The sequence below is a fragment of the Oncorhynchus masou genome, chromosome 14 (assembly GCF_036934945.1).
Source record: "Oncorhynchus masou masou isolate Uvic2021 chromosome 14, UVic_Omas_1.1, whole genome shotgun sequence".
Classification (NCBI taxonomy): Eukaryota; Metazoa; Chordata; class Actinopteri; order Salmoniformes; family Salmonidae; genus Oncorhynchus; species Oncorhynchus masou.
In genome coordinates, this window is record NC_088225.1 from 15,062,445 (window position 1) to 15,087,541 (window position 25,097).

At 47.9% G+C, this 25,097-nt stretch overlaps 1 pseudogene; it reads left to right on the top strand.

Annotated features, from left to right (window-relative positions):
• Window positions 1–10,393: 10,393 nt before the first annotated feature.
• Window positions 10,394–23,369, top strand: LOC135554350 (platelet endothelial cell adhesion molecule-like; annotated as a pseudogene).
• Window positions 23,370–25,097: the final 1,728 nt, after the last annotated feature.

The window sequence follows — 25,097 nt, forward strand, 5'->3', positions numbered from 1 at the left end:
TTCTGCAGAGGGAAGAGTTATTATTCCAAATTGTGAGTCTTGACATTTTGACAGATGTTACATTATATTTGGTGCCCTGCGTGGAAGAGATTTAGTGAGATTAAGAGATGGAGAGAGCGAGAGAAACGGGGAAGAGCATTAATCTCTTGCTCCTGTGTGCTGTATTGACTGCAATTGCAATTGACAAAAAACAGGGCATGTGACCAAAGTGTTAGTGGTTAAGTTGGAGTCCGCGAGGGCTTAGGCCTGGGTCAGGGTGGTGGTTGATTATGAGTCTCCTCTCTCCCTCGCTGGTACTGCAGCTCAGCAGGTTCTGTGCATTAGATGACTTGTTGTGTCAGCACTATCGCCAGGAAAATGAGCCTGTGCCCATCTCATGTCGTATGAGGACCCAAAGCCTCTATTCTGGGCAAGCTAATTAGAGACACTCCACTCAGCACCAGCTGATGATTTTATGTGTTTGTGAATGTGTGGGGTCAACATGGTACTCCATGATACATTGATATCATCGAGTTTATTATTCATGTTTGATTTTCGTTGACTCAGTTCTTTGTATGAGGGGGACTTCTCAAGACCACAACCCTGTTACCAAAACTCCCCATCTCTCTCTGGGAGAGCTCTCCTGCACCCTCAAAGCAGGTCAGCAGCTAGAGAAGCTCTGAGTTGGAGACAGACACCACCACTGACATCTAAGCCTCAGTACACAAGCCTTGGTAACAGCCCCTGTTTAGCCAGAGTAAAGAGACTGTAATAGCAAAGCATTTTAGATCATTTATTTTTGATTCAGAGAGAGAGAGAGAGAGAGAGAGAGAGAGAGAGAGAGAGAAAGAGATAGAGAGCGAGAAAGAGAGAGAAAGCGAGAAAGAGAGAGAGAGCGAGAGAGAGAAAGAGGTAGCTAGCTATCTATTCTCAGGTGAAACCGAAAAGCAGACAAAGAGGGTAGCAATGCTTTCATGAAAAAAGCAAGGTAGGGAGAAAAAGATAGAGTCCAGATATAGAGAGAAATAGCATCCACACTGTAACAGCATCATCCTACAGGTGGTTGTGTGGGTGGGAGGCTGTAGCCATGTCTCATAATTCAGTGGTTGAGTCCCATGTCACGTTGAAAGAGCATCCCCAGTCTACGGTCACTGTGCCTGGGAAGAGTGGCAGGCCACTACATGCTCCGGAGACAGAGGTGGACACTTACTGTCACAACAGACTAGACCCAGGAGGAGAAGGAAAGAGTGGCTTAGCTCGCTGAGTGAGGCTGTGTGTGGGAGAAAGGGAGCGAGGAGTGAGGGATGAGAGAGAGGGAGAGGTGGAGATAGGGCCATCACATGGAGATGTTCTGTAGTGATGCCATATAGAATTTTGGTTTATCATATCCAATGTGGAGTATTAGATGTTTTTAATGGATGTCCCAACAAATGAGCACATTGAGAGCTTGGGACTATAAGGTTCTATCTGCAAAAAGATGATTCTTAGGTAATTGGCTTTAAATTCCAAAACCCCCATTGATTTGAATGGTGTCAGCAGTTATTTTATTGTATTCTTTTATACTTAAACACTTCTCTGGGATATGTGGGACGGTAGCGTCCCACTTCGCCAACAGCCCGTGAAAGTGCAGGGCGCCAAATTCAAAACAACAAAAAATCTCATAATTACAATTCCCCAAGGATACAAGTATTTTACACAATTTTAAAGATAGAATTCTCGTTAATCCAGCCACAGTGTCTGATTTCAAAAATGCGAAAGCACCACAAACGATTATGTTAGGTCACCACCAACTCACAGAAAAACAGCCATTTTTTCCAGGAGTCACAAAAAGCACAAATAGAGGTCAAATGAATCACTAACCTTTGACGATCTTCATCAGATGACACTCATAGGACTTCATGTTACACAATACATGTATGTTTTGTTCGATAAAGTGCATATTTATATCAAAATATCTTATTTTACATTGGCGCGTTACGTTCAGTAGTTCTATAACATGCAGGGATTGTGCAGAAAGCCACATCTATTTACAGAAATATTCATTATAAATGTTGATGAAAATACAACTGTTATACATGGAATTAGAGATATGCTTCTCCTTAATGCAACCGCTGTGTCAGATGTTTTTTTAAACTTTACGGAAAAAGCAAACCATGCAATAATCTGAGTACAGCGTTCAGACAACAAATCCTGCAGTTACAGATCTGACTTGCCGACTTCCCTTACCTACATTATTCTAACATGCCAGAGGCTGTTCAGCTTGGAGACCTGCTGCGGATATGGGTACGGCCCGGTGCGAGATTTACACCCTCTCCCCCGGATTTTCAAGAGACGGTGAGAGCTCACCGGACACGGACGGAACCGCAACACTTTCCACTGCCATCCAGGACCTCTATACCAGGCGGTGTCAGAGGAAGGCCCTAAAAATTGTCAAAGACTCCAGTCACCCGAGTCATAGTCACTATCTGTTCTTCCTGTAGAGAAAGACCTCTGTAGTGTTTCTATTTGAATACTTTGATTTCTGACTTGATATATAACCTTAGATTCCAGTACAGTTTTTCCACATCTTTTAAAGGGCTATTCGTCTATATAGGGCACCAGAAACACAATTAAAATATGAGAGAACGTGACAGCACAACTACGGAAACGGATGATTCAAAATGTGCCAGACTAACTTACTGTAAGAATGACTGATTGGCATCATTGTCTCTACTTCAGTGTGTCAGAAGCAAGAGAAATTTGGCAACTTAATTTGCTTTAGAAAAACCGTTAATGTCTGTGAAGTTGTTGACTCAGTAAAGGTTCACCTGTTAGTGGGAACTGTCAAATCATGGAGTACGGTGTAATAGAACATCACTGCTTTCCTATAACTGCCTATGTGAAGTATAGTGCCAAGTATTGATAAAAGGCTGTAGCTAGAGGTGGCTACATTGATCATTGCAATGATTTATGTATATATCTGTGATATTTTACTGTGTTACACCAATTCAATAATGACAATGTCAATAACAATTCACTCTCATACCAGTCCTATTGGACAGTAGGAATGTTAGCGTTCAGCTAGAGATGTGCTCTACTGCTTCAAGGCCCAAAAGTTGTCGTCATGTGTCATGCTACTTTACTAGTTGATGTGCAGAATCTATGAAAAGAAATGTGCATTAGAAGCTTGAAATGAGGCTAGTACAGTTTTTGAAGGTTGTATCTAATACAAGCTAAATTAGCTGAGACTAATTCAAAGTGAGAGATGAATTCCAGGGTAACATCACAAAGATAAATGCTAATGAGTTAGTAAGAGGATACTGGCTCTGCTGGTCTGATTGAGTTAGAAGACAATGGTGCTCTCATTTAGTAGGCTGCTAATGCAGTTTACATGATTCTCTCTCTCCCTCCATGGCTCTCTCTCTAGCCCTTTACCACTCTCTCTCTCTTTCTCTCTCTCTCTCACTTGCTCCCTCCATGCCTCTCTCTCTAGCCCTTTACCACTCTCTCTCTCTTTCTCTCTCTCTCTCTCTCTCGCTTGCTCCCTCCATGCCTCTCTCTCTAGCCCTTTACCACTCTCTCTCTCTCTCTCGCCTGCTCCCTCCCTGCCTCCCTCTCTGGTATTGATGACATGCATTACTGGCATGGTGAGAGGTCTTATAGGCAGAAGTATAGCAGTGCGGTGTGCATAGCATGAGCCAGTCAGAAGAGAGGAGGGGAGCTTTGGCAATGCCGCCCGGAGCTATGACATCAATCAGATCTCTGTACCCACGACCCACAGAGAACTGACCGCCTCAACAGCAGTGCTACAGGGCACCATCAATCACTCTCATATGTGAATGCTCTTTAATGGTGAATACAAACACATGCAGCCTGCCACTCTATACTCTCAACAACACTATCGTCGGTTTTGGAGGTCATTCACTGAATGTAATGTATGCCTGATAAGAGAAACAATGAGAAAATGTCAAGTAGACAGACATTCTGCTCAAATAACACCCCCACCACCTCCCTGCTGCACTCAGCCCTGCCTCTGCCGCAGCAGGCGGGTGACTCTTCCCCTCCCTGTGGGACCTGTAGGATGATTTCCAAGTGACTGAGCATCATGATGAGGAGCTCAGACAGATCCATTCAGACAGTCAGCTCCAGCTCTACTGTACATCAGTCACAGTCAGCTGTGCACCTTCGTGTGGACAGACAGACTGGCCATGGGCACCAATTACACACAGCAGCATCCTGGGTAGAAGAATGTTTGCCAACTCCACTGTTTATGACAAACTAGGGCAGCGAAACAGTATGTTTTAGCTTAAATTAGGTGCACAGGGAGTCTGTTAATATACAGTAAGTGTAAGGCAGGTGATTTTGAAAAGGAATTTTGTCCAATGTGTGAAAACTTAAAAGCATAAGTACAAAACATGAAATAAGGCATTTTATGTAAGCAATGTAAGCAAATGACTGCACAGGGGATGTTACATCTATATTGTATGTATGCTAGCTTCCAGCTATAATGCAACATTGAGTCTGAAGGACTTAGGGTACAGTATGTGGGTGGGTGCTGGACCCCTCAGTGACTTTGTGAGAAAACAAAGCTTTTCACACTAAACCCATGAGCCAGCGGTGCAATTTAAGCACTGACCTGTCCCATGAATGTTTAACGAATACAGGTCATCACTCAGGTCCTGGGTCATATGGAGACGCAAAGACACACCGCACCACAACACACCACACCGCACCACAACGCACCACACAACACAGCAGAGTAAAACATAACACAACACAACACAGCAGAGTAAAACATAACAGAACACAACACAGCAGAGTAAAACATAACACAACACAGCAGAGTAAAACATAACACAACACAGCACAGCAAAACATAACACAACACAGCACAGCAAAACAGAACACAACACAGCACAGCAAAACAGAACAGAATACAACACAGCACAGCAAAACAGAACACAACACAGCAAAACATAACAGAACACAACACAGCACAGCAAAACATAACACAACACAACACAGCAAAACAGAACACAACAGAGCACAGCAAAACAGAACACAGCAAAACAGAACACAACACAAGGACAGCAGCAATTAGGGCAACGCCTCAGGCTCTGTACTGGCTTTGGGTTTCATTACATGACTCCTGTAGTAATACCTACAGCAAAGGTACAATTCCAGAATTTTGGCAGGTTCATTCCAGCTCCCCCCAATTTCACTGGATGTTGGTCAGGTGGGACGCTACCGTCCCACATACCCTAGTGAGGTTAATATTTCAATGCTACATTAACATTACAGGCTACGGGCCATATGCAGATGTGGATGCGGTGAGAAGAATGTAGGTGAGAAGAGTAGGTGATGTTGGCTGCTGTGGCCCTTTAGCACCTCTTAGTGGTGAGATATGAGAATTGCAATCAGGACTGAGGAATTCACACCATAATGGGGACAGACAGACAGTGTGTGTAAAATACCCCTATATGCTCTTTGGACAAAATAGTTATTGTAGACATTCTCTGTTTGTCAAGTCCTATTAGTGTACTATGTAGATCTCATCGGAACCATCAGAACCACTTGTGTCTGAGGGGGAGCAAAGAAGTTGTCATAACAAGGTAAGCAGTAATGAAGCACACTCTTTCGGTTTGACTTTCTCCCACTGAGTGTAATATTGCGTTTCCTGGCTACAGACATAACCTTTTTGGTTAACCCTTTATGTGTCATACTGCCTTAAAACCTAGCGAGGGTTTTGTTGAACTTGCTAATCATTCATAAACAATGAGCACATGGGCAAGGTACATTTTGGTGTATCTTATTCAAATCTCAATTTTCATTAGCGGACATGAATGACGGAGAGTTGACGTTAATGACGAAGATGATATTGCTAAGAATATCTTGGATTCTATCTATCTAAGGATTCTTGTCATCTTTCATTATTTTGAACATCATTGTAATGAGAGTTTAGAATAAGATTGAAATCGTACTGTATGAGCCCCTGCTGTGTTGCTGGAAGATTAACAGCAGGTGGTATCAAAGACTACATTGGGTAGTGAGCAGGGAGGGCCAGGCGGGATGAACGCCTCGATACACTCATCACACTCCTGCATGGGTTTGGCTTCAAAGTCAACACTCAGACTCATCATATCATGTCTGCCAATCAACCAGGGTCCTATCTATGGATCAACAACATTGTAGTTACTCCACAATACTAACCTCATTGACAGAGTGAAAAGAAGGAAGCCTGTACAGAATAAATATATTCCAAAACATTCATCCTGTTTGCAACAACCCCACTGAAGTAATACTGCAAGAAATGTGGCAAAGCAATTCACTTTTTGTTTATGGCAAATCTAATACAGCACGTTACTGAGTACCACTCTCCATATTTTGAAGCATAGTGGTCGCTGCTCATGTTATGTGTGCGCTTGTAATCGTTAAGACTGGAAAGTTTTCAGGATAAAAATAAACTGAATGAAGCACAGACAAAATGCTAGAGGATAACCTGGTTCAGTCTGCTTTCCACCAGATACTGGGAAATGAATTCACATTTCAGCAGGACAATAACCTAAAACACAAGGCCAAATCTACATTGGAGTTGCTTACCAAGAAGACAGTGAATGTTCCTGAGTGGCCGAGTTACAGTTTTTACTTAAATCAGCTTGAAAATCTATGGCAAGATTTGAAATGATTGTCCAGCAATGATCCACAACTAATTTGACAGAGCTTGAAGAATTTTGATAATGGGCAGATATTGTACAATCCAGGTTTGCAAAGCTCTTAGAGACTTACCCAGTGTCACGAAGTACTAAGGTGAGTGGAATCAGGTGCAGAGAGCAGGTACAGTAATAGACAGTTTATTCTCCGATGTACAAACGATGGTCAACCCAACACACCGGGTGAATGATCCAACACAGGATCATAAAATGACCGGAGAATAAAAACCACAAGTACTCCACAAACATGACATGAAGACAAAACAATCCCGCACAAAACAAGGGCGGAACAACCTACTACATATACAGACACTAATTAACTTATACTACACACAGGTGAAACCAATCAGACAAAACCAACAGACAAACGAAAAGGGATCGGTAGTGGCTAGTAGGACGGTGACGACGACCGCCGGGCACCGCCCGAACAGGCAGGAGAGCCAACTTCGGCGGAAGTCGTGACAGTCCCCCCCCTGACGCGCGGCTCCCACAGAGCGCCGCCACCGTCCTCGAGGACGACCCGGAGGACGAGGTGCTGGGCGATCCGGGTGGAGGCGGTGGAAATCTATCAGGAGAGAAGGGTCCAAAATGTCCCTCACCGGAACCCAGCATCTCTCCTCCGGACCGTACCCCTCCCAGTCCACGAGGTACTGTAGGCCCCCACCCGACGTCTCGAATCCAGAATCCCCCGAACTGTGTACGCCGGGGACCCCTCGATATCCAGAGGGGGCGGAGGGACCTCAGGCACCTCACCTTCGTGCAGGGGACCAGCCACCACCGGCCTGAGGAGAGACACATGAAACGAGGGGTTAATACGGTAATACCTAGGAAGTTGTATTCTCGTTTATTCTCATCAGGACTTTGAAAGGCCCCACACACTGTGGCCCCAGCTTCCGACAGGGCAGGCGGAGGGACAGGTTTCGGGTCGAGAGCCAGACCCTGTCCCCCGGTGCAAACACGGGGGCCTCACTGCAGTGCTGGTCGGCGCTCCTCTTCTGCCGTTCTCCCGCTAACCGTAATGAGTCCTGAACGGCTTTCCAGGTGTCCTTGGAGCGCTGTACCCATTCCTCTACCGCAGGAGCCTCGGTCTGGCTCTGATGCCATGGGGCCAGGACCGGCTGGTAACCTAACACACACTCAAAAGGGGATAAGTTAGTTGAGGAGTGGCGTAGGGAGTTCTGAGCTAGTTCAGCCCAGGGAACATACCTTGCCCACTCACCAGGCCGGTCCCGGCAATAGGACCGCAGAAACCTGCCCACATCCTGGTTTACGCGCTCCACCTGCCCATTACTCTCGGTGTGAAAACCTGAGGTTAAGCTGACCGAGACCCCCAGTCTCTCCATAAACGGCCTCCACACTCTGGATGTGAATTGGGGACCCCGATCAGAAACGATGTCCTCAGGCACCCCATAGTGCCGGAAGACATGGGTAAACAAGGCCTCTGCAGTCTGCAGGGCCGTAGGGAGACCGGGCAATGGGATGAGACGACAGGACTTAGAAAACCGATCCACAGCAACCAGGATTGTAGTACTTCCATGGGACGGGGGAAGGTCGGTAAGAAAATCCACCGATAAGTGTGTCCACGGCCGTTGTGGAACGGGGAGGGGTTTTAATTTCCCTCTAGGCAGGTGCTGAGCACACACTGAGCAGGAGGAGACATAAAATCTCACGTCTTTAGCCAGGGTGGGCCACCAGTATTTCCCTCTCAGACCCCGCACTGTCCTCTCGATGCCCGGATGACCCGAGGAGGGGAGAGTATGAGCCCACCGGATCAGCTTGTCCCGGACCCCCCTTGGCACGTACTGAGTCCCCACTGGACAGTTTGGGGCTCTGACCGTGAGGCGTCCTCTATCTCCGCGTCCAACTCCCATACCACCGGTGCCACGAGACATGACGGTGAAATGATGGGAGTTGGCTCAATGGACCGCTCCTCGGTATCGTAGAGGCGGGACAGAGCGTCGGCTTTGGTGTTTTGGGAGCCTGGCCAATATGTGAGGGTAAACCGGAACATGGTAAAAAACATGGCCCATCTAGCCTGACGTGGATTTAGTCTCCTAGCTGCCCGGATATACTCAGGATTACGATGGTCAGTCCAGATGAGAAAAGGGTGTTTAGACCCCTCAAGCCAATGTCTCCACACCTTCAGAGCCTTGACTACAGCTAACAACTCCCGGTCCCCCACATCATACTTTTGCTCCGCTGGGCTGAGCTTGCTCGAAAAGAAGGCACACAGACGGAGCTTGGGTGGCACGCCCGAGCGCTGGGACAGCACGGCTCCGATCCCAGCCTCGGACGCATCCACCTCCACTATGAACGCTAAAGAGGGGTCCGGATGCGCCAACACGGGCGCATTGGTGAACAGGTCCTTCAACCGACTGAAAGCTCTGCCCGCCTCTGCTGACCAATGCAAGCGCACCGGTCCTCCCTTCAACAGTGAGGTGATGGGAGCAGCCACCTGACCAAAACCCCGGATAAACCTCCTGTAGTAATTGGCAAACCCTAAAAACCGCTGCACCTCTTTCACCGTGGTCGGAGTCGGCCAATTACGCACGGCTGTAACGCGGTCATCCTCCATCACCTCCCCGGAGGTGGAGATACGATACCCCAGGAAGGAAACGGACTGTTTGAAAAACTCACATTTCTGAGCAGGTCTCTGAGAATCTCATCGGCTGGAGCATTCTTCAACCCGTATGGCATGACACGGTACTCATAATGACCAGATGTAGTACTAAATGCGGTTTTCCACTCATCTCCTTTCCGGATACGCACCAGATTATATGCGCTCCTCAGGTCCAGTTTTGTGAAGAAGCGCGCCCCGTGAAATGATTCCATCGCCATAGTGATGAGAGGTAGTGGGTAACTAAACCCCACTGTGATGGAATTTAGACCTCTATAATCAACGCACGGACGCAGACCTCCATCCTTCTTCTTCACAAAAAAAGAAGCTTGGGGAGACGGGTGATACGGAGGGCCGAATGTGCCCCTGTCCCAGCGATTCGGTAACGTATGTATCCATCGCCACCGTCTCTCCTGGGACAATGGATACACGTGACTCCTAGGAAGTGCAACGTTCTCCAGAAGGTTTATCACGCAGTCCTCTCTACGATGGGGTGGTAATTGGGTCACCTTCTTTTTACTGAAGGCGATAGCCAAATCGGCATATTCAGAGGGAATGCGCACGGTGGGAACTTGGTCTGGACTCTCCACCGTAGTCGCACCAACGGCAACTCCTATACACCTACCTGAACACTCCTCTGACCACCCCCTAAGAGCCCCCTGTCGCCAGGAAATCACTGGGTTATGTTTAGCTAACCAGGGAACCCCCAATACCACTGGAAACACAGGTGAATCTATAAGGAACAAACTAATCTGCTCCTTATGACCCCCTGCGTTACCATGTCCAGTAGCATCGTAGCCTCCCTAATTACTCCTGACCCTAATGGTCGGCTATCTAAGGAGTGCACGGGGAAAGGTCGGTCTAACGACACCAAGGGAATCCCTAGGCTTAACGCAAGCCCACGATCCATGAAATTCCCAGCTGTGCCTGAATCGACTAGCGCCTTATGCTGTAGAGAGGGAAAAAACCCAGGGAAAGAAGTCAATACATACACATGACCGACAGTAAGCTCTGGGTGAGTCTGGTGCTTACTCACCTGGGGTGATCGAAAAGTGCTCCGCCTGCCCTCCCGACTCCCAGAAGAGTTCCTCCAGCACCGGTCAGACGTGTGCCCTCGTCGACCACAACTGGTGCAGGAGGACACTCCTCCTCCGGTCCCCCTCGACGCCGCACCTCCTAAATCCATAGGTATAGGGGCAGGAGGGCTGGGAAGTGGAAACAACAGGGCCTGATTCGAACGCCCGCGGGCAGCCAGCAGGTTGTCGAGACGGATAGCCAAGTCAATGAGTTCCTCCAGTGTAAATGTGGTGTCCCGACATGCCAGCTCCCTGCGGACGTCCGCCCTGAGACTGCAATTGAAATGGTCGATCAAGGCCCTGTCGTTCCATCCTGCTCCTGCGGCCAGAGCAAAGTCCTGTACGCTCCTCGTCTCATGACGCAGGTGGAACAGCCGTTCACCCGCCGCCCGACCCTCTGGTGGATGGTCAAAAACAGCTCGGAATCGGCGGGTGAACTCTGGGTAATTATCCCTCGCCGAGTCCGGACCATTCCACACTGTGTTGGCCCACTCGAGGGCTCGCCCAGTCAAGCAGGAGACGAGGGCGCTCACGCTGTCCTCTCCGGAGGGAGCAGGACGCACGGTAGCCAGGTATAGTTCTAGTTGAAGGAGGAAACCCTGACACCCAGCCGCCGTACCGTCATACTCCCGTGGGAGCGTCAGCCGTAGAGCCCCGGAGCCAGATGTGGTCACAGGAACAGGAGGTGCTGGAGAAGGGGTTGCTGGAGATGAGGTGGGAAGGCCACTCCTCTCCCATCGATCCATCTTCTCCATTATTTGGTCCATGGCGGAACCAATCCTGTGAATCATGCTGGTGTGATGGAGAACCCTCTCTTCCATCGATTGGAGAGGGGACGAGGCTGCTCCTGTTGATTCCATGGGTGGTGCGTGATTCTGTCACGAAGTACTAAGGTGAGTGGAATCAGGCGCAGAGAGCAGGTACAGTAATAGACAGTTTATTCTCCGATGTACAAACGACGGTCAACCCAACACACCGGGTGAATGATCTAACACAGGATCATAAAATGACCGGAGAATAAAAACCACAAGTACTCCACAAACATGACATGAAGACAAAACAATCCCGCACAAAACAAGGGCGGGACAACCTACTATATATACAGACACTAATTAACTAAACTACACATAGGTGAAACCAATCAGACAAAACCAACAGACAAACAATTAGGGATCGGTCGTGGCTAGTAGGACGGTGACGACGACCGCCGAGCACCGAGCACCGCCCGAACAGGCAGGAGAGCCAACCTCGGCGGAAGTCGTGACACCCAGAAAGACTCACAGCTGTAATCGCTGCCAAAGGTGATTCTAACACGTATTGACTCAGTGGTGTGAATACTTATGTAAATTAAATATTCTGTATTTATTTTCTATACATTTGCAAATATGTCATTTTGCCATTACAGGGTATTGTGTGTAGATGGGTGAGGGGAAAAACAATTTAATCAACTTTGAATTCACTTTACAATTCACTTTACATTTGGGAACTTGCATATCCTGAGGAAGCAGCGGTCATTTCCTGGTCAATGATACAAAAAGAAGGCAAATGATAAGACAAAGGCGTAACACACACACTTAGACAATTATGCCCCGCCCTCTCCAACTTCCTGGACCTTGCGGCCCGTGTTTCCTTTCTTCCCCTGTCCCTATGTGAGCGCCTGCCACTCTGGCTCCTGGCTGTGGTGCTGTATCAGTGTCATCACTCAGGATGGACTCCCCACCACTCTACCTGCCTCTGCTGCTGACCAGTCTGCTCACCCTCTGTAAGGACCCAGCACTCTACTTTCTGAGCTCAGATAGGATACCTTTAGTTCATATGTGTGTCTGTCTCTCACATCACTTGCTTTCTATTCTTATTCCTCCTCCTCTGTCTCCCTCCACTTATCTCCACTCACAGGGCAAGGGGCAGGAGCTCAGTCATGTAAGTATGAGATACAATTAGTATTTGATGGCACTTTAATAAATGCACCAGAGAGCTGGAAGAGTCCCGGCATAGAGACAGTTTGAGGGCAGTTGGTCCTCTCTACGGTTGATAAGCGCCTATTTTTATGCCTCACACAAAATAGTTATTTTTGTAGCAAATGGTTATTGTGAGCATCTGGCTTCCTTGACATTTTCATGTTTTTCATTCGATTTATTGAAGGTATTTTAAGCAGAATACGCAGCTGGTTTCATTGTTTTGTGTCAGCATGTGAACGAGCTTGTTAGATGTTGAACCTATTTTATCCACCTACATTCTCAGATACTGTAATGGTTTTATTTTTCTCAGCAACTTCATTCATTCTGAGCTCTTGGTGGGGTATTGAGAGGGAGCTGGTGGCATATAACTGTAATAACAGACCGTATCTATTCCCCGAAGGCTGAGTCACAAATTTGGCTCCAAAGTACTTTTGGCTCAGGTCTCAGCCTTTTCTCCTGCATGGCTGAGCTGTATGTGTTACCTATTCTAAAAGCATTACCAGGGAGGACGTGGAACAGAATGCCCACTTTGTTGTGTCAGCTCAGGCCCAATAATGTTGTTGGTATTGAGTGCGAACAGGAGCCAAGGTAAGGCCACAAACCTCCCAGGGGAGGGGACGGTTGCTCTGTGTTTGTTAGTGTTTTCCTCCTTTCCTTCCTCCTCCACCTCCTGCTTACTGTGCAGTGGAGTGGAGGGTCTGCAGGTACACCTCCTGCTTACTGTGCAGTGGAGTGGAGGGTCTGCAGGCACACCTCCTGCTTACTGTGCGGTGGAGGGGAGGGTCGCCAGGCACACCTCCTGCTTACTGTGCGGTGGAGGGGAGGGTCGCCAGGCACACCTCCTGCTTACTGTGCAGTGGAGTGGAGGGTCTCCAGGTACACCTCCTGCTTACTGTGCGGTGGAGTGGAGGGTCTGCAGGCACACCTCCTGCTTACTGTGCAGTGGAGTGGAGGGTCTGCAGGCACACCTCCTGCTTACTGTGCAGTGGAGTGGAGGGTCTCCAGGCACACCTCCTGCTTACTGTGCAGTGGAGTGGAGGGTCTGCAGGCACACCTCCTGCTTACTGTGCAGTGGAGGGGAGGGTCTCCAGGCACACCTCCTGCTTACTGTGCAGCGGAGGGGAGGGTCGCCAGGCACACCTCCTGCTTACTGTGCAGCGGAGTGGAGGGTCTCCAGGCACACCTCCTGCTTACTGTGCAGTGGAGTGGGTCTGCAGGGTCTCGCAGGCACACCTCCTGCTTACTGTGCAGCGGAGTGGAGGGGGAGGGTCGCCAGGCACACCTCCTGCTTACTGTGCAGTGGAGTGGAGGGTCTGCAGGCACACCTCCTGCTTACTGTGCGGTGGAGTGGAGGGTCTGCAGGCACACCTCCTGCTTACTGTGCAGCGGAGGGGAGGGTCGCCAGGCACACCTCCTGCTTACTGTGCAGTGGAGTGGAGGGTCTCCAGGCACACCTCCTGCTTACTGTGCAGTGGAGGGTCGCCAGGCAGGTGCAGTGGAGTCTGCCAGGCACACCTCCTGCTTACTGTGCAGTGGAGTGGAGGGTCTCCAGGCACACCTCCTGCTTACTGTGCAGTGGAGGGGAGGGTCGCCAGGCACACCTCCTGGCACAGGGAGGGTCCTCCACACCTCCTGCTTACTGTGCAGTGGAGGGAGGGTCTGCCAGGCACACCTCCTGGTGCAGGGAGGGAGGGTCGCCAGGCACACCTCCTGCTTACTGTGCAGTGGAGTGGAGGGTCTGTGCAGGCACACCTCCTGCTTACTGTGCAGTGGAGTGGAGGGTGGAGTGGAGGGAGGGTCTGCAGGGCTTACTGTGCAGTGGAGTGGAGGGGCACACCTCCTGCTTACTGCAGGCACACCTCCTGCTTACTGTGCAGTGGAGTGGAGGGTCTGCAGGCACACCTCCTGCTTACTGTGCGGTGGAGGGAGGGTCTTCCTGCTTACTGTGCAGTGGAGGGGAGGGTCTGTGCAGTGGAGGGAGAGGTCGCCAGGCACACCTCCTGCTTACTGTGCGGTGGAGGGGAGGGTCTCCAGGCACACCTCCTGCTTACTGTGCGGTGGAGGGGAGGGTCTCCAGGCACACCTCCTGCTTACTGTGCAGTGGAGGGGAGGGTCGCCAGGCACACCTCCTGCTTACTGTGCAGTGGAGGGGAGGGTCGCCAGGCACACCTCCTGCTTACTGTGCAGTGGAGTGGAGGGTCTGCAGGCACACTGTGCAGCGGAGGGGAGGGTCCTCCTGCTTACTGTGCGGTGGAGTGGAGGGTCTGGGCACACCTCCTGCTTACTGGGCGGAGGGGGAGGGTCGCCAGGCACACCTCCTGCCTGTGCGGTGGAGTGGAGGGTCTGCAGGCACACCTCCTGCTTACTGTGCAGCGGAGGGAGGGTCGCCAGGCACACCTCCTGCTTACTGTGCGGTGGAGTGGAGGGTCGCCAGGCACACCTCCTGTGCTTACACACCTCCTGCTGGGTGGAGGGGAGGGTCGCCAGGCACACCTCCTGCTTACTGTGCGGTGGAGGGGAGGGTCGCTAGGCACACCTCCTGCTTACTGTGCAGTGGAGGGAGGGTCGCCAGGCACACCTCCTGCTTACTGTGCGGTGGAGTGGAGGGCCGCCAGGCACCAGGGAAGGGTCTTCCTCAGTCTGGAGGACTCTACCTGCACTGTAAAGGAGAAAGCACAGAGGGAACTCTCTGGCTTGTCTTGAAGAATAGTCCATTTAGCCTTGTGTATTTTGTACCCCAAATAGTAGTCTGCATTAGCCTTGTATATCATGGTTTCTTTGTGTGTCTGTGTGTGTGGTTGTCTAGTATTCACCATAGATAGTGTGACACTCAAACTGGACCCAAGTGGTGAGGTAACCAGTGGGACCTTTATGGACCTGAACTGTGAGGTCAGCGTCAGCCATCACCAGTCCCACCCCCTGACACACAGCTTCAACTTCCTGAGAGACGATGTCCTGGTCTACTCCAAAAACACCACCGAACCTGCGGTCCTTCACCAGCTCACCCCGGCCAGGGCTGCCAACTCTGGCACTTACAAGTGCCAGGTCATAGTTCAAGACAAGAGCAAAGGGAGCAGCACCCACAGACTCACCGTCACAGGTACTGCTGAAATGGATCTATGATTATATTGACTTTCTGTTAAAACTCTCTAGATCTCTAGATCCCGTAGGGCGGTGCACAATTGGCCCAGCGTCGTCCGGGTTAGGGTTTGGCCAGGGTAGGCCGTCATTGTAAATAAGAATTTGTTTTTAAACTGACTTGCCTTTTTAAATAAAGGTTCATTAAATAAAATAAAATAAAAATATCTTCATTCGTAATCCATTATATGTAGGTACATACAGTATCAAGTATTTTCCTCCTGCTGATGCATGGTATGTAACATCCTAGTGACTGACACTGATTGTTCGACCACAGGCTTGCAGACGCCTGTGCTGCAGGTGACCTCCCAGATCCTGTTTGAGGGGGATGAGGTGGCAGCTACCTGCAGCGCCCCAGATGAGTCTGGCTCCCTGCTCTTCCACTTCTACCAGGACCAGGAGAAGATTAAGCAGGTGAGGGCCAGTGGGAACTCAGTGGAGACCAGGCTGGAGCTGAAGCATGCTGGGGACAAACACCTGTGCTGTTACTTTGAAATCACCATGCTGCCTGACGCTGGGAGGTCCAACAACAGTAACACTGTCAAGGTCATGGTCAAAGGTAAGAGTGGGGTTGAATGCTGACTATAACTGTTGCATTTGTTATTGGAAGGTACCGGTTCAGATTTATAGTAGCTATGGGCATTATGCTTCTGTGTGCTTCAATATTTGATCACCCGTAAGAAAATAAATGTTGGGTTAAAGAGTTTCTCTGTTCTTCTGTTGTATCATTAAAAACTTTTCATCACACCCGTCATGAACATTCTTCCTGGTAAAGCCGTGATTTTTTAATTTTTTAAATGTTTATTTAATTTTACCCCTTTTTTCTCCCCAATTTCGTGGTATCCAATTGTTAGTAGCTACTATTTGTCTCATCGCTACAACTTCCGTACGGCCTCGGGAGAGACAAAAGTTGAAAGTCATGCGTCCTCCGATACACAACCCAACCAAGCCGCACTGCTTCTTAACACAGCGCGCATCCAACCCGGAAGCCAGCCGCACCAATGTGTCGGAGGAAACACCGTGCACCTGGCAACCTTGGTTAGCGTGCACTGCGCCCGGCCCGCCACAGGGGTCGCTGGTGCGCGATGAGACAAGGATATCTCTACCAGCCAATGCCTCCCTAACCCGGACGACGCTATGCCAATTTTGCGTCGCCCCTCGGACCTCCCGGTCGCGGCCGGTTACGACAGAGCCTGGGCGCGAACCCAGAGTCTCTGGTGGCACAGCCCTTAACCACTGCACCACCCGGGAGGCTGGTAAAGATGTGATTGAGGGTGATATTGTCGAGTTTGTCTGTCGAGTGTTGAACCCCCCCACCCAATGTGGCGGTCTTCCTGACTAAGGACAAGAGGATGCTTAAGACAGCCTACATTAGTCTCAGTCATTCGCTCAGAGTGCTGGCAGAGGACTCTGGGGAGTATGTGTGCAAGGCGGACAGAGGCAATGTTCAGAAAGAAGCCTATGAGAGCATCAAAGTCAAAGGCAAGTATTGGATGTCTGGCTGTGTTGTAAAAGGTTGGTACACATGACATGTAATAGTGAGCATTTTCTAACTTAATTCAATGTTTCGCCATGTCAAAGTATCTTTGAATTGAATGTTTCGCCATGCCAAAGTATCTTTGAATTTAATGTTTCGCCAAGCCAAAGTATCTTTGAATTTAATGTTTCGCCATGCCAAAGTATCTTTGAATTGAATGTTTCGCCGTGCCAAAGTATCTTTGAATTGAATGTTTGACACTCTGCTTTTTCTGCCTGATCCCCACAGAGTTGTTTTCCAAGCCAGTCCTGGTAATGAAGCCCAGAGAGGTGTTTGAGACAGAGCGCTTCACACTGAACTGTTATACTGACCGCTATTCCCATGAGAGAATCAACATTGGGGACGTGAAGTACTCCCTGTACAGGAACCAGGTCCTACTGACATCAGGAGGGAACTACAGTGCCACAGAACACCCCTCCCTTAATGGAAATTACTCCTGCCAGGCCCAAGTCCTAGGAAGAGGACAAACCAAAAAGATCTTCAAAAACAGCACACAGATTGTCCTCAAGGCAAAAGGTGAGTCTCTCTGTGTGGTGTGGTGGTTAATTTCTTTACTTTCAAATGAGGAGAGACAAACTTATTCCACAAGTCAGAGCTACACTTAAACTGAGTCTTTATTCACTTATTAATAAGGAAGCAGGTCAATACAACCCACACATATAAAGTGAATCGATTGAGTGCCCTATGATAATGATGGCTGGTCGACGATTCACCCTCAGATGATTCGTTAAGAGCCTCGATACAAAGGTACAAAAGTATTTTATAGCCAAGATACACCCCCTTCAGTCTACATGACAAACAACAGATGTATGGAATGGGTTACAAGTTTAAGATTTGTATGAAAGATACTGTCTGCTGTGAATTATAAGTATCTGCTGTAATAACTTCTCATTGTGTAGAAACCAGGGTCTGGCCCCGAGCCATCTCTCCCTGGTAGCTTCCAGTTAGGCACACAGACACTAATCATGCGGTCTTGTTAGGTTTATCATCCAGAAGACAATTTAAATCTTATGTCAGTGTTAAATCTCCTAGAGGCCCACTTTCAATAGAACACACACAGATATATGAGTGTTCTAACAACCCCTTATTATTATAAAACAACCATTTGATGCAATAACAGCATTATAACAATCTTGTCATTTCTGTTCTGACAGTGGATGGGGTCATATTAAAAACACTCTCATTCAAGATTCTCAAACATTGCATGTGCTTTATTTTCTAACAGTTTTTCTCTTCTCTGGTCTCATTCTGTCTTATTCATTCTCTTTTTTGTTCCCCCTCTCCCTCTGTCAGTGCCTGTGTCAGTCCCTCTTCTGAGCGTGGTAGGGGGCAGGTTGATCCTGGGCAAGCCCTTCCAGCTCCAGTGTCAGAGTGACAACGGTAGTCTGCCCATCACCTACACCCTGCTGAGCCCCCACAGACAAGCTGAGTTCAGAGTGGTCCACAGTCCCTGGGATCTGGCCCTCTTCAACATCACCTCCATCCATAGGAGCATTGACATCCACAGCTTATCCTGCAAGGCCGAGAACAACCCCAGTCAGCCTTACATGGAGAGCTCAGGAGATCACCTCCGACGCACTGCCACCATCATAGGTGACTTGGCCACACCACCTGTTTATTACATTACATACATGCATACATACATACATACATACACCTACAGTGCCTTGCGAAAGTATTCGGCCCCCTTGAACTTTGCGACCTTTTGCCACATTTCAGGCTTCAAACATAAAGATATAAAACTGTATTTTTTGTGAAGAATCAACAACAAGTGGGACACAATCATGAAGTGGAACGACATTTATTGGATAAAAACAGCTCGAGCTCAGTGAGGTTGGATGGAGAGCATTTGTGAACAGCAGTTTTCAGTTCTTTCCACAGATTCTCGATTGGATTCAGGTCTGGACTTTGACTTGGCCATTCTAACACCTGGATATGTTTATTTTTGAACCATTCCATTGTAGATTTTGCTTTATGTTTTGGATCATTGTCTTGTTGGAAGACAAATCTCCGTCCCAGTCTCAGGTCTTTTGCAGACTCCATCAGGTTTTCTTCCAGAATGGTCCTGTATTTGGCTCCATCCATCTTCCCATCAATTTTAACCATCTTCCCTGTCCCTGCTGAAGAAAAGCAGGCCCAAACCATGATGCTGCCACCACCATGTTTGACAGTGGGGATGGTGTGTTCAGGGTGATGAGCTGTGTTGCTTTTACGCCAAACATAACGTTTTGCATTGTTGCCAAAAAGTTCAATTTTGGTTTCATCTGACCAGAGCACCTTCTTCCACATGTTTGGTGTGTCTCCCAGGTGGCTTGTGGCAAACTTTAAACAACACTTTTTATGGATATCTTTAAGAAATGGCTTTCTTCTTGCCACTCTTCCATAAAGGCCAGATTTGTGCAATATACGACTGATTGTTGTCCTATGGACAGAGTCTCCCACCTCAGCTGTAGATCTCTGCAGTTCATCCAGAGTGATCATGGGCCTCTTGGCTGCATCTCTGATCAGTCTTCTCCTTGTATGAGCTGAAAGTTTAGAGGGACGGCCAGGTCTTGGTAGATTTGCAGTGGTCTGATACTCCTTCCATTTCAATATTATCGCTTGCACAGTGCTCCTTGGGATGTTTAAAGCTTGGGAAATCTTTTTGTATCCAAATCCGGCTTTAAACTTCTTCACAACAGTATCTCGGACCTGCCTGGTGTGTTCCTTGTTCTTCATGATGCTCTCTGCGCTTTTAACGGACCTCTGAGACTATCACAGTGCAGGTGCATTTATACGGAGACTTGATTACACACAGGTGGATTGTATTTATCATCATTAGTCGTTTAGGTCAACATTGGATCATTCAGAGATCCTCACTGAACTTCTGGAGAGAGTTTGCTGCACTGAAAGTAAAGGGGCTGAATAATTTTGCACACCCAATTTTTCAGTTTTTGATTTGTTAAAAAAGTTTGAAATATCCAATAAATGTCGTTCCACTTCATGAATGTGTCCCACTTGTTGTTGATTCTTCACAAAAAAATACAGTTTTATATCTTTATGTTTGAAGCCTGAAATGTGGAAAAAGGTTGCAAAGTTCAAAGGGGCCGAATACTTTCGCAAGGCACTGTACATATGACTCTAGTTTATAAAAGGGAGATGCTGGTACAGTCAGTCTAACTGATGACATAGTAGATTTACTGTAATGACTCAACAACATTAATTCCCCACAGAGCCAGTGTCCAGGCCAGTACTGACCTTGACACCCAAAATGGGGGACGTGGCTGAGGGGGAGGACCTGACCCTAACCTGCACTGTCCAGCGGGGCACTCCCCCCATCACTTACACATGGTATCACACAAAGAGTGCCCTGCCCCTGCTGTCCAAGACCACCAATGACTTGCGATTATCCCACTCGGTTCAAGGTGTCAGTAGAGAGCATGGAGGTGGATACTACTGCATCACTAACAACCCATCCAATGACAGCCAAAGGAGTGCTATGGTCACTGTTGGAGGTGAGAGGGGAAGGGATCTTGCAGATGAAAGTATTATCACACAAACACACTGGTGTGTGACTAGAAGTCATTTAGCTAAATCCACTGTGGCTGAACTTGACCTGAGGTAACCCCTGTAACCTTGCTGTCTGCAGTGAAGTTGGCTGGCTGGAAGAAGGGGCTGATCGCAGCCTTCTGCATCCTGCTCCCAGTGTCTCTCATCATCATCATCCTTGTTAAGAAATGCCTTCTTCCATTCAGAAGAGAGAGAACAGTGGAACTGTCAGTGTGAGTAGGCCTGACTTTGACTTCATCATACTACCATAGTCTATTCACAAACCATTGAATGTACACTGATGCACAATTCTTTGTTTGGGAAGTTGTGAATATTAAATCGATAAAGGTCATATAGGAGTTTCCTGTTTAATTGTTCATTGTGTTTTCTTGTTCCCCTCTCAGGAAGCCAGCAAGCACTAAAACAGACGAGACTCTGAGTCTGACCCATGGAGAAGTCAATGAGGCTGCCAATGGTAAGATCTGTCTACTGATTTACTGTGCAGTAGAACCTATATCTGCTGTCAGGACTTCACACTACTAAACCTTTGGCCCATGATAGAAAGTTGATGGAGTCTTGCAGTCCCCTACCATCTCAGCCCTAAACTTGCTCCAACCCTTCATCCTCTCAGGATGTCATCTCTCTTCCTCTCTGTGTGTTCCTTCCTCCTAGCTTGGCTATGAGTAAAGAGCAGGTGAGGGGATGCATACCTAATATGGCAAAGCAATGAATGTTTCATCCAATTGGATGTGACCGGTGTCCTGTATGACTGACCCCTGGGCTCTGTGTTTTGCACTCACTCCTGGGGTCATGGGAAGGAGCGTCTGGAGTGATCACGTCTCAGGCTCAGGTGAGTGTACCAGAGTTCATGAGGTCAACTCCTTCATTTTAACAGTAGGGACATTAACTATGTGACTATTCATGTCTAACATTAAGTGTGACTTGTAGAGTCTGACGACCAGACCAGCGAGGAAACTGAGGTACCTGAGCCACAATACACTGAGGTCCATCCCCAGGAGGTAGACCCCACCAGAGGTAAGAGACTGACCCATCCACTTCACTGGGAGGTGCTAGGCTTCAAATACACATGTCAACATTATTATTAATCTATTGCTTAATGTCAAATAATCATGAGCTGTCCACTTGCATTTTTTGATTATGTCCCCATGAAGCATTTGTATATGCATTTCTAGCCCCCGTGAAGAAAGGCACAGACACTGTGTACAGCGAAGTGCGGAATTCGAATCAAGGTAAGACCAACATCCTGTTCAACGTTCACTGAAGCCCTCTACACACTAAGAAACAGAAATTAGATGGGCCTCTTCTCTGGGGTTTGAGAAATGTGCCATGTAGGAAACCAGGCCTAGCTCTAAACATCTGCATTGTCAGTGAGAGAGGGTGCTGTTAAGTCGGCCACTTAGCCAGCTGTCCACTTCCTGCTCTCGCCAAAGGGAACTTCCTGTTATTATAATCCAACCCAAACACAGGGTGCATCTGTCAAGCGGAGTCAGAGGACAGACTGCTCCCTTGTTAACCCCTGAAATAAGAACCCACACACCAACCATATTGCCCATTGTGGAGTAATTGACCTACTCCTTGAAAATGTCAATGGTATTTGTATCAAACAATGGTGCAGGGGAAGAGAAAACATTCATGGGCTTTGGCCTGCCTCTATATTGTCAAACAATGGGCTTGTCGGCAGGGAAACTGACTAGTAACACACACATTAGTGGTTGTAATGCGATAAGCCCAATGCGTCAGTCTTGAGTAGAGGTGGAGGTTCTGGGTGCAGGGTGTTGTTTTGGGGGAGGAGGAGGCTCTGGGTGGAGGGTGTTGTTTTGGGGAAGGAGGAGGCTCTGGGTGGAGGGTGTTGTTTTGGGGAAGGGGGAGGCTCTGGGTGGAGGGTGTTGTTTTGGGGAAGGAGGAGGCTCTGGGTGGAGGGTGTTGTTTTGGGGAAGGGGAGGCTCTGGGTGGAGGGTGTTGTTTTGGGGAAGGGGGAGGCTCTGGGTGGAGGGTGTTGTTTTGGGGAAGGAGGAGGCTCTGGGTGGAGGGTGTTGTTTTGGGGAAGGGGGAGGCTCTGGGTGGAGGGTGTTGTTTTGGGGAAGGGGGAGGCTCTGGGTGGAGGGTGTTGTTTTGGGGAAGGGGAGGCTCTGGGTGGAGGGTGTTGTTTTCCTGAGCTTGTCTCCTGCTCTTGTTTTTGCAGGTGAGTCAGCGTCTGAACAAGCTGACGGCATAAGTAGAGCAATGTACTAACAAATACACTCATGTACATAACAGTACTGTTTTACATACAGTACATAGACCTCATGACTTTGTTTTGTCTTAGAGGGACCCTTTATGGAGAAAATAAGATTCAACACAGGAGGAGGAAACTGCTGGAATACACAGATACTGTAGAAACAGACACGTATTTTGTCTATTTCAGCAAGGCTCAGTTGAGTATGCCCAGTTAAACCACAATGACCATGAGTCAGAAGAACCAGAGCATGAACCAGACCAAAAACCCTGGCCTGAACCAGAGCCAGAACCAGAACAAGGATCAGAGCCAAAACCCTGGCCTGAACCAGAGCCAAAACCCTGGCCTGAACCAGAGCCAAAACCCTGGCCTGAACCAGAGCCAAAACCAGAACAAGGATCAGAGCAAGACGGACAACATGAATGACCACCATCAATATTTATTCTCTAATTTATTCAGCATATTGAACAACTGGAGCTGTTATGGATTTGAATGCATTTGTATATTTTCTATATTTTTTACACCTCTTCTTCTTAACCTTTTGTACAGTCTTTAAATGCCTGTAATTATGCCTTTGTGAATTGATAATAAATCAATGCAGCAGAATGGGAGACCTTGTCCTGTGTCTCAATGAGAAGAAAAATAGTTATTGACGGTTTCTGTCATCTCTCCTGGGAATGTGCACATAGGATGGGTGTTGTGACCCAGAGGAAAATACACACAAATACATTTTCCTCCATTATGAGCTGAGCTCCATGGACAGGAAGGAAACCTTTGAAGCCTGCAGGGTGTAGTGACAGTCATGCGCTGTGACACCCCCGTAGAGAAGTGTGACAATATGAGAAAAGAAAGTCTATACCCCCTGGTGGGTGACCAGGCAAACCACTCTCCCTCTCCTGACCAGAGGAGGGCAGCACCTTGCTTATGATTCAGTGGGGAAACTTGGTGCCACGCTGCTGAAATCATGTGAGGCTTCCACTGTGTTTTAGCATCAAGGCATATCAGTTTCAGTTTCCATCCTTTACATGGCTTTGATTGACTTTTGATTGACGAGTAGTGACTCAATAAGTTATGAGTTCATACAGGAGTCAATTCCTTTTCTCAGTAGTTGGCTACCAGAGGAGATTAAAAACAGACAAACAAACTAAACTAAACTGAAGTGTAGGCTATATTGTCTTTGTACAAAGGTGTACACCGAACTGTAGTAATTTCAGAACCTCTCTTCAGTCTGGAAGGCTGGTGGAGTCATCATGCCCAAGGGAACACAACAACATTACATTAGTAAGGTCTGTGCCATCACATATCCTTGATCACAAAATCTAAATATCTATATTAGCTATATTGTTTTTGTTTATTCAAAAAGCTTAATGAGACATCACCAAGGTGATCTGAACAACAAAGGCCTATAGCCCACAAGAGGTTGATTCGTTCATTAATATCATGGCACATGTTGTTGACTGTCCAGCTCATGTGGATTTGCCTTTTGACAGGAAGCTCTTAGGGACGTTGAAAGACTGACCAACCCTGTGTGAAAAGCCATAAAACCCAGACAACACAGCTAAACACCCACAGCCTGCCACCCACTTAAATGCTCTCAACTACATGCCCAGTTCAGTCTAACGTATACTGTATACCACAGCCCTTAGGATGAAGCATTTATCTTCATTAGAGATAGCCCAGTCCCTTGTTTGGATTATGTTTCAGTTATTTGTGTGTGCATGTTTCAGCTGTGTGTGTGTTTGTGTGCGCACCTGTGTGTGACAGAGAGTGAGCAGTACAGAGGGGGAAGTAAGGGTGAACCCAAGAGAGAGAGAGAAAGAGAGAGGGAGAGCTCTAGTGACAGTGTGTCTGAGCTAGGACTCCTCCTTCCCCACCTCAGGTCATGTTGAGTTTGAATCGCCATCCAAGCAAGCTAAAATGTAAGGAAAAGTTCAGTGACAAGTCCAGCCACCATGTAGTCAAACTATTCACTATTGGTTCTCATACTGGGAAGTTTAAAATGTAACACTAGAATAATTCATGTCCATGCAAATCTATTTTGTATTATGATACGGTAAGAAATAAAATAAGTACTGCTATTTTAGGTAATCCCCCAAGGGGAAGACAAAACTATCGATAAAGACGGCCCCTTTGAGAGGAGGCCTTGGGTCCAAAGAGTCATCTATGAATGGATAGTTTTCCAAAATGAAAACCGAATCCATCTCCATGTCTCAGCAGTCTGGATCTCTGCAGGTTGTTATTACTGTATCGTTACATCACACGCTGCAGTTTCAGCTTTTAGAGTGTGGGTGAATGAATCATATTACTTAACAGGTCTGCCCTGACAGCGGTTAGCAGCA